A 12707-nucleotide genomic window follows, 5' to 3' on the forward strand; every position below is an offset into this window, starting at 1 on the left:
CTTGACAGCTCTAATATATCATGACGAATAAACAGTCTATTCACAGCCTTGGAGAAGCGCAGTTAAATGTATGCTTTTTGTGACAACGTAACCGTAAAAAGAGGCTCAGGCTGCCTCATCCTGTTCTGCACTGTTCTCTGACTGAAATTACTGTAAGTGCCATTATGACAGATCTGAATAATGTTGATAATGTCTTAAATAAAGTTGTTGTTAAAACCCAAGAACAGAGGAGTATGTATATATTGAAGTTATGTAGCGTGTGAATTTGCTGAGTCTATCAAAAACGACTCAGCCATTAAATGCTAAACAAGCTGACACAATGATAGGATTAATCCAATTTAACATACCTTTAAAACGTTTATTTTAAATCGCGTCTGTGTTAACATCAACAAATGCATTACCTCATTGGAGAGCCAGATCATTTTGAATGTCAGCCACATTGGCACGAACATTAAACGGGGTGGTCTTGTCTGTGACTGGCAGATACTGTTTCAATGCATTGACTTAAAGGACCCAAGTCCATCTGCTCAATAAATAAGGTGCTGGTGTATCACTGTATCGACCCACATAAACCAATTTAGTTTTTTGAAGCAGACCATCAGTCATAAGAATATTCGTGTTTTAGAAAATGTGTTTTAGAAAGAGATGAAAATGTTTTCGTGTTCATCATAAAGAAGAAGCTTTTTACGGGGAAACACAAACGCAGAACAAACTCATAAGCTCAATGTTCCGTGGTAACTTTATCTCTCTCTCTTAATGAAACCGCATACCAGTAATCGTCTCTATGCATGTGGTTTAACAGCGATGTATGCACAGTAAACCATCTTCTGTGGTGCAAAAGCATGCATTTACGACCAGTGTCTGAAATTAAAGTAGTAAATATGTAAGAAAAGGTCTTTGATATGACTTTCTGACCTTTGTAAGTTCGCCATTCTTTACAGAGCAGAGCACTAACAGTCAGCTGGCATGAGATTGACCTACCTATTTATAGCTATTCAAAATGAGTTCCATTTGGGAAATGGAGATGTAATTTTGCCCAAGTGTGACTGAGGTGTGTAATTCCCCTCTAAAACACAGACCCATGAGCTATTTCCTCAACTGGAAAACCCTTTTTTACAAACATGTGGATCAGTCATGCTGAATGGAAGCACCTGTGTCTATGAGGGCACGTCGCAATGTAGAACAGGTCACACGTGCTGATTTTGACCCCTGCAATTGCTCACCAATGCTTTCTAATGCTTTAGAAAGCATTAATGCAGCAAGCTGCAATCCAAGAAAATATGCTTGTCATGAATGCTCCACCATCTGGCTTCAGTTTTAAGGGAATCATGAGTCTACATTTGTTGCAGGGATGATAAATACACCTGACTCCGAAGTGAAAGAGGACGTCCTTCAGTTCTCATCTAGGGCTCGGGATGGTCAGAGCGGGTGAGGGCCGCTGATGTCGCGTTACAAAATGGCACTGATTATTTGTCTGTTCTGACAAATTCGTTTACGTGTTAACCGAGTGTCTTATGAATGATTCCACAAACTTGCCAGAGTAAATTATGGCATCCTTGTAATCCAACCCAGCGGTGCTATCGCCTCATTAGAAATATCCCATGCATAAAAAAGGGAGGAGAGCAGCCAGCTGCCTCATTAATTTTAACAGGTGCTATTTCAAAGCATTCACATGTACGGTTGTGTGGTAGATCTGCCTGACCGCAACCGGCCTTAACCTTGACTGATGGCACAACCGCCTCTGGCAATCATATTAAAAGCCACATTTATTCATATTCGCACAGGGATCCACATTCTGCGGTCTCTTTCATTTACCCAGACTGATAAATCGCAACGCTGTTCCTTCGCCTCATTGACCGCCCTTGATTTGTTGGTTGTGTTCACAAGATCACAAGACATTGGAATATACGACTGACTATTGAATCATATGATTCAGAGAATTCGATGGATATAGGTGTAGGACTCCTTGGCGCAAGAGATGCGTGAGGCCCCGCCCCTATGGGAGGACCTGTCATGCCATTAGAGGCCAATGTGCTTATGCTACACTGTAAAAAATCACGTAAAAAATGGACAATAAACCATAAAATAACAGTTCTATCTGTAAAATTAAACTTTTCCCCGTTCTTGTAAATTTGTGGTCTTCTGTGATTTTATGCTTTTTGGATATATTTTTTAAAAGACATGAAAATCTATCAAATAAAAGTTAGTCTTTGACATTTTACGTGGAAAATCAATAACAGATGAATAAATCAATAACGCGGAAAACAATAAAATAATGATTCGGTTTTTAACAGTGTAGATCAGTTGCTTTCGTATGATGAAACTTCGTTTTTAGACCATGAGAAATATTGTCAAGAAACTTTCATTCATGATGTCACTAGTTGTGGGCGGGGCCACATCTCAGTATTCGTTGGGTGGGTTGGGTTAAGAACACCTTTGGCTATATACGTAGTATTGTGCATCCACTACATTGTGTATGAATGCCAATTTTATTCTGAAAAAGGAGAAATTGATGAAAGAAGATGAAAGTGTCTCTCTTTCTAATTGCGCTTTTAAAGGTGTTAGGCTGATCCTGCTGAGTTATCACTGCTCCAGCAGAATCAATGATCAGGTAGGGCTTCTGCATTGTGTCAAGGTGGGGAGATTATGTCAGGTAAGCGGGGGGGGGGGGGAGGGGGGGGGAGAGAGAGAGAGCGAGAGCGAGAGAGAGAGAGAGAGGAAATGGACTGAAAGCACCTTGTCAGATAACTATATCACATGGTTGTACTTGTAAATACAATCAAAGTTTTATGGTTCTCGTCTCCAGCACAGTAGGAGTTTATTACCATCGGCCAGTGTAACATCCCCTCCTCTACTCGATGGTGACCTCTCATTTGAACTACAGCAAAGGGAATGCAGATGAATAAAACATAAGTCTAGTCTGCTTGTACTATTGGTCTGAGACGAATGCAATTACATATGCCTCAGGTATTCGAGTGAACTTTTGGGAGGATTCATGAGGAAGGAGTGAAGATTGCCAACTAAAAGAGCACATGATTGCTCAATTAAGATCAAACAATTGTTTGGAATCATCCATTTGAAATGACTACAGAGCGCTTTTCCACCATCGTGCCGAACCGTTCTAAGCACTGTCTGAAACGGTCACAGATATATTTCCACGTGAGCCTGGTTCGACAAGGCACGATTACAAACTGTTCTCAGCTCAGAATTGTTGGCAGGTTGTGCTAAATATTGCGCAGAGGCGTTATAGCTCGGTCTCTTGGGTTACCAAGGCAGCGTGTGATGCGTTTGTGTTTACATCCTGAAAACAAAATTAAGCCCCGCCCTACATTTCTCTCCAAATTTCAGAAGTCGTTTCACTCGGATATACGATACGGTAAAGGAGTCAACCGCAACATCCATTTCATGGTGACTTTTTAAATGTAAGGAAACTTTACTATACAGTTTTTTATCTGAAATATTTATCGTTTTTTTAACACCAACAGAAACAGCTCTCATAATTTCGCATTAAACGCTAGATTCGGCTAAACATATTCATTTACGACAAATTATATAAATAACATTCGAATTTCATTATTAATTTTCAGTATGTTTTCCCCCTATCTGTCAGAACAGGGCCTGGTGGCATAAAGCACCTTTTAGTTTTTTCCCTAACTATGTGTCAGGAATCACAGTGAACGTGGTGGAAGAACCCAAGTACAAGGCAGCAGGGATGAAGGGGTTAACAAATAGACTTTAATAAACAACAACACCCACGATGGGAAAAAAACACTATCCAAACTAATATCAAAACAGAAAACAAATACTTCCCACAAGGGGGGAAAAAATAAACAACCAGAAAAACAAACAAGGACCTTGACACTATACATACATGACCATGAACTTGGCACACTAATACAGTGCATGAACCATGTACAACAAACGAGCAAAAGACAACAGACAAGAGGGCAATATATAGGGAGACTAACAAAGGAGATAACGGTGGGCAGGTGTGGGTAATGAGACACAGGAGGAAAGCTATACTAGGAACGAGAGGGGCAGGGCCAAATGCCGAGACTGGAGAGAACACATATGTCCTGATTGACAATAATATGTTTCTCTCCACATAAAACACGTGGGTCTGTCATGATTCTGCCCCTAGACCAGAAAATCAAGACAAGAGATGGCAGAATCATGACGCTATGACACTTAAGGGGCGATTTCCCTTGTCCAAAGACAATAGGAGAAAAATTGCTGTAAAACTTATGGTATATTTAAGGGCACACTTTAGGGAAAATTACACTTAAGGTGCTTTATGCAACCAGGCCCAGACCGGCAACCTAGTTTTGGATCACAACCCACTATTTAAGGACCACTGCACTAGCAACAGTGAATGACCTTCAGACTTAAAGACATGAACTAAAGTTGTGATTTCACCAGGTCTCTGTGTGCTGAGAGATTCAGGCATTCAGGACACCGAGCATGTGAGCAATCAATGAACCTGATCTGTCTGCTGAGCTCAAGGGTTGTGCATCTTCTGCGTTAACATCATTGATTGTATACGCCACTGTGCTGACCAATGCCAAAGAGACTGTTGAAACCGACCTCCCTCGACGCTTTAAAGAAAGACATGTTATAATCCAGCTGCCAGTTTAAAGATCTCAGATGAAGCAGAGTCGGGCATATCCACGAGTTTAGCAAAGGAACGTAACGACAGCTTTCAGGTTCCCCAGCAGAAGCAAATACGAATCCTGTCATTAGCTTTCATTAGCTGGCAAGGTCAGCAGCAGTTGACATCTGTGTGTCCTGCGAAATGCTATCAAAAAGATCTGAGTTACCCCAGAGAAGAGAGTCCGCCTGACAACTGGAACCTGGGAGCTGACACAACCCCACTGAATCACTTGACTTGTCCGCATCTTCCCGCAGAGAAAGAATTTGGTTATTAGAACGGCTCACCCAGATTTGAAGCTCGCCCGGTGTGAGCTCAGCATGCCACGATTGCGTTTGTCATCCCAGGTGTGCGGATTTTGCATTTCTAAGGATACTGATTTCATTGCAATTGGAAGCTCGTCTTTTTCCTAACAAGTGCTGCTTATGAGCATAGAGAACACATGTTGTGCATCACCATCACCATCTGTGATTATGCTATCAGTCTAAATAGAATGGAGATAAACATGCAATTATAATAAGCTCCATAATGCATATTTAAGAATAAAATAACGCACACGTTTATAGTATTTTCCTTGCTGTTTTTTATTGTTTCATGTAGGCCATATCCCAGCTGTATTCCCAGAGGGCATTCAGAGGAGTCGCAATAAGCAAAAGGCACATGCTGCAAAATGAAGTCGGAAGCCTCGTGCAGGACTTGATGACTCATATGGAAGGACAAATACAGTCCACTGGTAGAGACTTGAGTAATTAATTGTACATACAGTACAATAAGGAAAGGAAATTACCAATGAGTTGTTGGAGAGCTGAGGTACAATATTTTTGGGATGACTTGAGGCTACAGCTGGGTAGTTTAATAAGAGCCATTATTGGCAATGTTCAAGACACTGTAAAGTAGAAAGCATTGTAATACATTTTGGAACTGGCATGTTGTGTCTTAAATGGAATATTCCCATATTTCTATCTGCTTCAAATAGTTTCTTAGAAATCGATTACTTGTGCAGAAACCATGCATATTAGTGCCATGTACAAAGAGTAAACTAAAGACACAATACTAAAATCTTTGCACAACACATGATTTCAAATGTTGGGTTTTGAACCTATACATTTTAAATTTAGTTCATTGAACTTGTTAGCCCACAAAATCGATGCACTTAATAATTCAAGTGCACCGAACTAAGCAACGAGTTCAAAATTAACGTTTATTTTCATTATTTATGTTATGAAAACTGTTCAACACATTTGACTTCTTTACCTAATATTAAAGATTGATGTCAAAAATGCCTTTTCATATTTCTTGTTCATCCAATAGTTGACAAGCTGTGATGCAAAGTCTGGTCTTACCAGTGATAGACATGTTGATCTAGCCTCACATAGTTCTGTCTTTGATAGAAAGGCCACCTGACAATTGTTCTTCATGCAAAGAAGGACAATAAAAAGGTTAGTTTCAATTATAAATTATAAATAAATAAATCCTAGGATGGCTGATAACAGGCACAAGTGATTATTTACTTCTGTAAATGTATGTAGATGAAATAAATTATAAAATATAAATAATGAAAATGTTGAAAACATAGTATAACCTTTATAACTTGTTTAATTTAAACAGAAACAAGGCACCACAACAGGTGTCTTTAAACTGATGTCAATCCGAGCAACATATATCTGATAAAACATATTCTTACTCCTTAGATTAAAACAACATCATTGATGCTGACTATTGCCCTTGATGTTGTCATCTTGATTATTACTTTCAGATATTAGGATACATGAAAACATTTTACACACTACAAAATAAGCTAAAAGGCGTTTATGAATTATTTCATTGCTGCTTTGACTCTTTAAGGAACATAAAATTAAATTATTCAAACAGGAAATATATAGAAAACAAGTGAAGAACATCCAACATTACTAAAACACTCAATGGCTTGAGGATATGCAGTTAAGAGTCTGACTATTCTAATGAATATCTTTCTTACATTGTGTCTGTACGCAGTTGTTAGTGATAAACCTTTTGAGTGTGGCGCACTTCAGCACAGCTCTTCTTCACCGGTGAATCCTTTAAATGCCTCTGATTGGCCAGTATATTCAAACCATGGAAAACGCTGTCATCCAAGTTAATTTACACCAAATTTTATTTAGATTGCGACTGTCGTAGCTAGTTTTTTTTTATCATGCAGGGACTGTATTTCCTCTTTTATCTTGAATTTGGAGAGCAGTTTTGTTCACCTTGTTGTCATTTTTTCCCTAAGCCTCTTTTAATTTCCGACCCTGAATTAAACAATGTATGTTGGGAACCGATACTATCTGTTAATGGTGCAAAATGTTAACTTACACAACGAACAGTTGTTTAGGAATCCTAAAGCCAAGGCTAAAGAGTGAAACTTATTTAAAACACGATGCTTCCTTCTTGTGTATTTCTAAAGTGTGTATAAAGTACACCTGTTTAGAATGTTAAAATAAAATAGAGGAACACTGTTTATATTAATCTAAGGTTAGAAAACATTTAAAAGTGTAACGATAGAAGTAGGTAGATTACACTATAGTGGTATGGTTCAACACAAAAACGTACCTGACTGAGTCCGACTTGAAATGGCTAGCAAGAAAGCGTGTATGTTTTAATATTCCATTTGTGTAGCAAATTGCAGCGATCCATTTGCTTCTTTTCAATTTCTCTGACTTTGGGCTGTACAATCTCTCACACAACAACATTTTCCGTTCTAAACAAAGTAAAGATAAAGGTAAACTAAAATATAAGCTTTGTTCAACGAGATGTCAATCAACATAAGTAGCGAATCAAATTCGCCATTGGACAGTTCACCCAAAAATGAAAAGTTTGTCATCATTTACTCCCCATAAAGTTGTTCCAAACCTGTATAAATTACTTTGATCGGATGAACACAAGAAAGATATTTGGAAGAACTTTAGCAATTTTCAGTTCTGGGACATCATTGACTACCACAGTACCAAAAATTGGAAGTCAACTATGGAAGTCAAAGATGTCGCAGAACTGAACCTTGCTAACATTCTTCATAATATCTTCCTTTGTGTTCAACAGAACAAAGAAATGTATACAAGTTTTGAACAACTTGAGGACGAGTAAATGATGACAAACTTTTCATTTTTGGGTGAACTGTCCCTTTAACATCCATTTTATGGAAACGAAATCACTGAGACATTTCTCAAAATATCTTATTTGTTTTCCACAGAATAAAAAAACTATTTTTGGCAGAGCTATTCCTCTGTGGACTTCAGTACACTAAAAATGCTTGAGCACCCAAACAGTAAACAACAGTAAACAGACCAACAAGTTCCTTTGTTGACATTACAGCACAGCTTGTGTTTGATCAGCTTTCAGTGGACTTTGTAACAGTACAACATAAAACCGATTCACAGCTGAGTCGTGCTTCACATTCTCTGCAACGTCACTTCTGGTTTCATCAGCGTGATTTCATAGGACGGAGGCAAGAGCCTCTCTACTAATTACACTGAGTGCTTTGTTGTGTGTTCTGCAGTTCTGCACTGTGTGATGCTTTCTCGCTGGTCCTGACTTTCACATCAATAGCAGTTTGAGAATGATGGATCTTCATTGCCTACAACATAAGCTACTTCTTGATTAAAAATTCTGCATGTGATCAAGAGGTGCATGCAGAAGGTCAGCTGGAGAAAGTTCCATAAGATCCATGCATTAATATTGATATTTTTCTTCTTAAAAGTGAGCATTTGGTTGTCCAATTCATGATTTACAAGCAAATTAATTTAGCCTTTAATTTAGCTTTTTAAAGCAACTATATTTATCTTAGAGCAGCTATATGACACTCTATACAGGTAGTTTCATAAAGCTGACAATTTCATTTCGACAGTTTTATTTAGAAACACTGAATCAGCTCCACTCACTGTGTAAATAAATATAGTGTTGACCACTAAGGCCATTGCTGAATTTTTGCACCATGTACAGATACTCTTGCGTATATCTTTGAGTTTTAAAATACCATGGTGTTATATTAAGTATATGACGTTGTTAAATTGATTTGAACAAGTGTTGCAATTGTCCCGCGGTGAATGTTTGATGGTTAGAATCTCAGATTCATCTAAATATTCATTTAAAAGGAATCAACTGCTTTCTCCTGTATGTCAGCGGTGAAATGCTCACTCACAATTTTGACAGAGTAATATAAGATGCTTGTTAGTTTAGTAATAAATGACCTCTGAGGCATTTCCCATTACTTGCGTATTGGCAACGAAAAGGCTTACGTCATAATCTTATTGTACGGTGCAGGGGGGATTTCGCTAAAAATAAACTGTGTCTACTGATAGGGTTGTTTATTTGCATGTCTTGTTTTGGTATCTGATTCACAAAAGGAATTATGCAAATCAAGTTTCATGCACGATCGGTTGTTTTTATTTGAAGCAGTGCATTCAAGGTAAAAAACTACAGGTAGAACATGGGGCCAACACTAAGACCATATGTTTGATTCTGAAGAATGTTTTTATATGCCATGTTTAAGTGCTAGTTGTTGAAAGCAGACCATATGACAGATTTTTATAGGGTCTCAAAGCATATTTTGAATAATTTCTTTAAAATGTGTGCTCCCCTACATCATTCGCTTTAAATTGATAGTTCACCCAAAAATGCTCTTGTCATTTCAAATGTTTATGACTTTCTCCCACAGAACACAAAAGATGATATTTTGAAGAAAATCGGTAACCGAACACCACTGGACCCCATTCACTTATATTAAATGGACACGGTTTGAAGGTTTGAAATGACAAGAGAGTGAGTCAATGACAGAATATTCTTGGGTTAATGTAATGCAGTCCACTGGAGGGGAGTGTAGATGAGAACCCAAAACCAGTTTATTGAATAAGATGGCAAAAACAAAAACATGGCTTGACTTAACTAAACTTGATTTTGACAAAAGGTGAACATAAAACTCATCAACAAAGATAACACAATGCTAGAAAAGGAACAATGGTTTAATATACACAAGCCTAGACAAGGTAATGAGGAGACAAGGGGTGGAGCTAATCAGTGACTATGGCAACACATGAGGGTAACTATGGCAACTAACAACCTGGACAGGGGGAACACGCGACTAACCAACCAATGAGAACAAGACATACACACATGGCAGGATAACACCAGGGCAATGAACAGCATGGAAACAAAACCCCAAAACAGTGAACTATCACTTTAAAGCTCTCTTTCATCATTTAGTCATCCTTTGACAAATTACTGTTATTTTGATCATTCAAAATGTATATAAACAATGCAACAATATACAAGAATGAATAAAATAAAACCTATGTTATTTAAATATAAATAAAAAATAATGAAAATAAAAATAATATTATTATTATTATTACATTTTATTATTATACTTTAATACATTTATATTTTATCAGTACAATAATGTATTTGAAATACAGTTTAAGTATTTTAAATATTCCATTATTATACCAATTAATATTAATTCATATAATATTTCGTTATTAGATTAATTGTAATAATATTAAATACAATTAATTAATTAATTTGAATACATTTATTGTAATATATCCAAATTAATTGTATAATCATTAGAATAAATCTTCAAAAAATATTTTTTTTGGGGAATATAAAGGAAATGTTTTTATTAAAAAGAATGGCAGTAACTTGTTTCTACAATGCGCTACAATGGCACGGTCTCCACCCTCTATCTTTTGTTAATCTACATTTATGTAGGTCCTATCATATCATAAACTATCCTATAAAAACCATGAAATATCTTTAAAAAGCCAGAAGGAAAGAACACATGCGTGTCTCAAGGTGTTTACAGAAAGAAGGATTGGAGGGTTTTACTTCGACAGAGAGGTGTGTACAGTGTACTTTATGACTTCATTTGGTCTGGGACAGGCTTCTGTTGGAAGCCAAATCCCTCCTCCCATCATGATGAATTGTAGTATTTGGCAGGCCAAGATTAATGCAATTCACAGAACAGCTTTTCTGGTGACCCTGTTATCAATACCAAGGACTCACTCCAAATTATTCAACATGTCGCTGCACATCAGTTTTGTGGCCAAGGCTATCGGAGCGACTGCAAAGGCTCAGCGCTAACTACAAAGATGTTGTAAATAAAGGTCTGAGGACATATTGGAGAAGTGAGCCACTATCCTACTCCCCACCCCTGAGCCGAACACTGCACTGCTGCATTCAATCTATGTAGGGCTGTACTGCGGCTAAATTTACATTCCATGTGCTGTGGTACTGTCATAGACCGCTGCTTCCATTCACTTTTATTGCCATCAGATTCTCTGCTGAACACGCTGCGCTATGAATATTCTTCATTTGGCAACTTTTCTCACTTTGTGTCATTCTGTCAGCGTGTTCCTCATTCTAGAAATGCACATCTAGAAATACTACCTGAGTCGGTCACATTCGCCAGAGACTGTGGGGTCAGCAGAGACTACTAAAACCAATGGCACGTGCTGACAACGTTATAACAGATGTTTGAAAATATGCATGTATTACAATATAACGTGCACTGTTAAAAACGTTTCTGTTTTTTGTATAAAATTTTACTGGGAAAACTGATATTTTACGGTTTATTTCTGGCATCCCAGCAACAGGATTTTCAGTGTATTGTTCTGTATAGAAAGTAAACAAATGTTGCAGCTTTGTCGGATTTTAATTTTGTTGCACATACAATTCCAATGGCATTAGACATACATGCTGCAGTTTTTTATATGCGATGAAGACTTTTTTTAAGTTTTAACCTTTTAATTTAATTTCAAATGTAAAATGACACATACATTTACATTTAGTCATTTAGCAGACGCTTTTATCCAAAGCGACTTAAAAAGAGTTCCGGGAGCAATAAGCGATCTGTCATACAGGAGCAATAGTTACTAGTTTCAAACAAAGCTAGACCACTATCTGTTTGAGAGAAAGAGAGAGGGTTAGAGTACATAAATTTTTTTCTCATTTTGCTGACAAGTTTTCACATTTGAGATGGGTTGACCGGACCGAGTTGAGTCTGATACGGGCTTCAACCGGTAGCCAGTGGAGAGAGATGAAATGGGGTGTCACATGAGCCCTTTTGAGCAATAAAGTAGTCCAACCTTGAGATTACCAGGGCCTGGACAAGGAGTTCTGCTCCATGCTCAGTGAGAAAGGGTCTAACCTTTCGAATGTTGAATAAAGCAATTCGGCAAGGATTGTGAGATCGTGTTGCACCGTGGGGTGTGCCGGAAACACAAGTAGTTCTGTCTTGGCCAGGTTCAGCTGGAGGTTATGCTTTTTCATCCAAGCTGAGATGTCTTCTAGATCTAGGTGTCGTCAGCATAACAGTGATACGAGAAGCCGTGTGCCCCTATGATGGGTCCCAAGGATGTCATGTCATGAAAAAGCAGCAGTCCAAGCACAGATCCCTGAGGGACCCCAGTGATCATGTGGTGAGCAGTGGAGATTACATCCTGAAGGATCTGCCGGAGAGGAAGGATTTGAACCATCGGTGAAGAGAGCCTGATATTCCTAGAGATGACAGGGTTGCTCGCAGTATCTGGTGATTGACAGTGTCAAACGCTGGAGATTGGTCTAGCAGAATCAGGACCGAGGATTAAGATTCCTCCTTGGCTAGCCGCAGTGCTTCTGTAGTGACTGGTAGTCCATTAGGGCAGCATGATTCTTGGTCTTGGTACTTTCCTTTCAGGAGCCCTGAGAGTACTCCGTTGTTCACAGAGGATTTCAGACAACCAAGTGCAGAAGGGACTGACACGAGCTGGTCTGCATGCTTAACAGTCAAGTTCAACAGTTGAAACAAGGTACACTCTAAAAAATGCTGGGTTAAAAATAACCCAATTTCGGTTATTTTAGTAACCCAACGCTGGGTCAAAATAATTACAGCGCTGGGTTTGTCCCTTTTTGACCCAGCGCTGGGTTACTAAAATAACCCAAATTGGCGTGTTCAACTGTGTTGGGTTAACTGTTTGACTCAGCATGCTGGGTTATTTTTTTGACCCAAAATTGGGTTAAAAATAAACATAACTGCTGGGTTAACCTCAACCCAAAATGGGTTAAA

The sequence above is a fragment of the Barbatula barbatula genome (assembly GCF_947034865.1).
Source record: "Barbatula barbatula genome assembly, chromosome: 18".
NCBI lineage: Eukaryota > Metazoa > Chordata > Actinopteri > Cypriniformes > Nemacheilidae > Barbatula > Barbatula barbatula.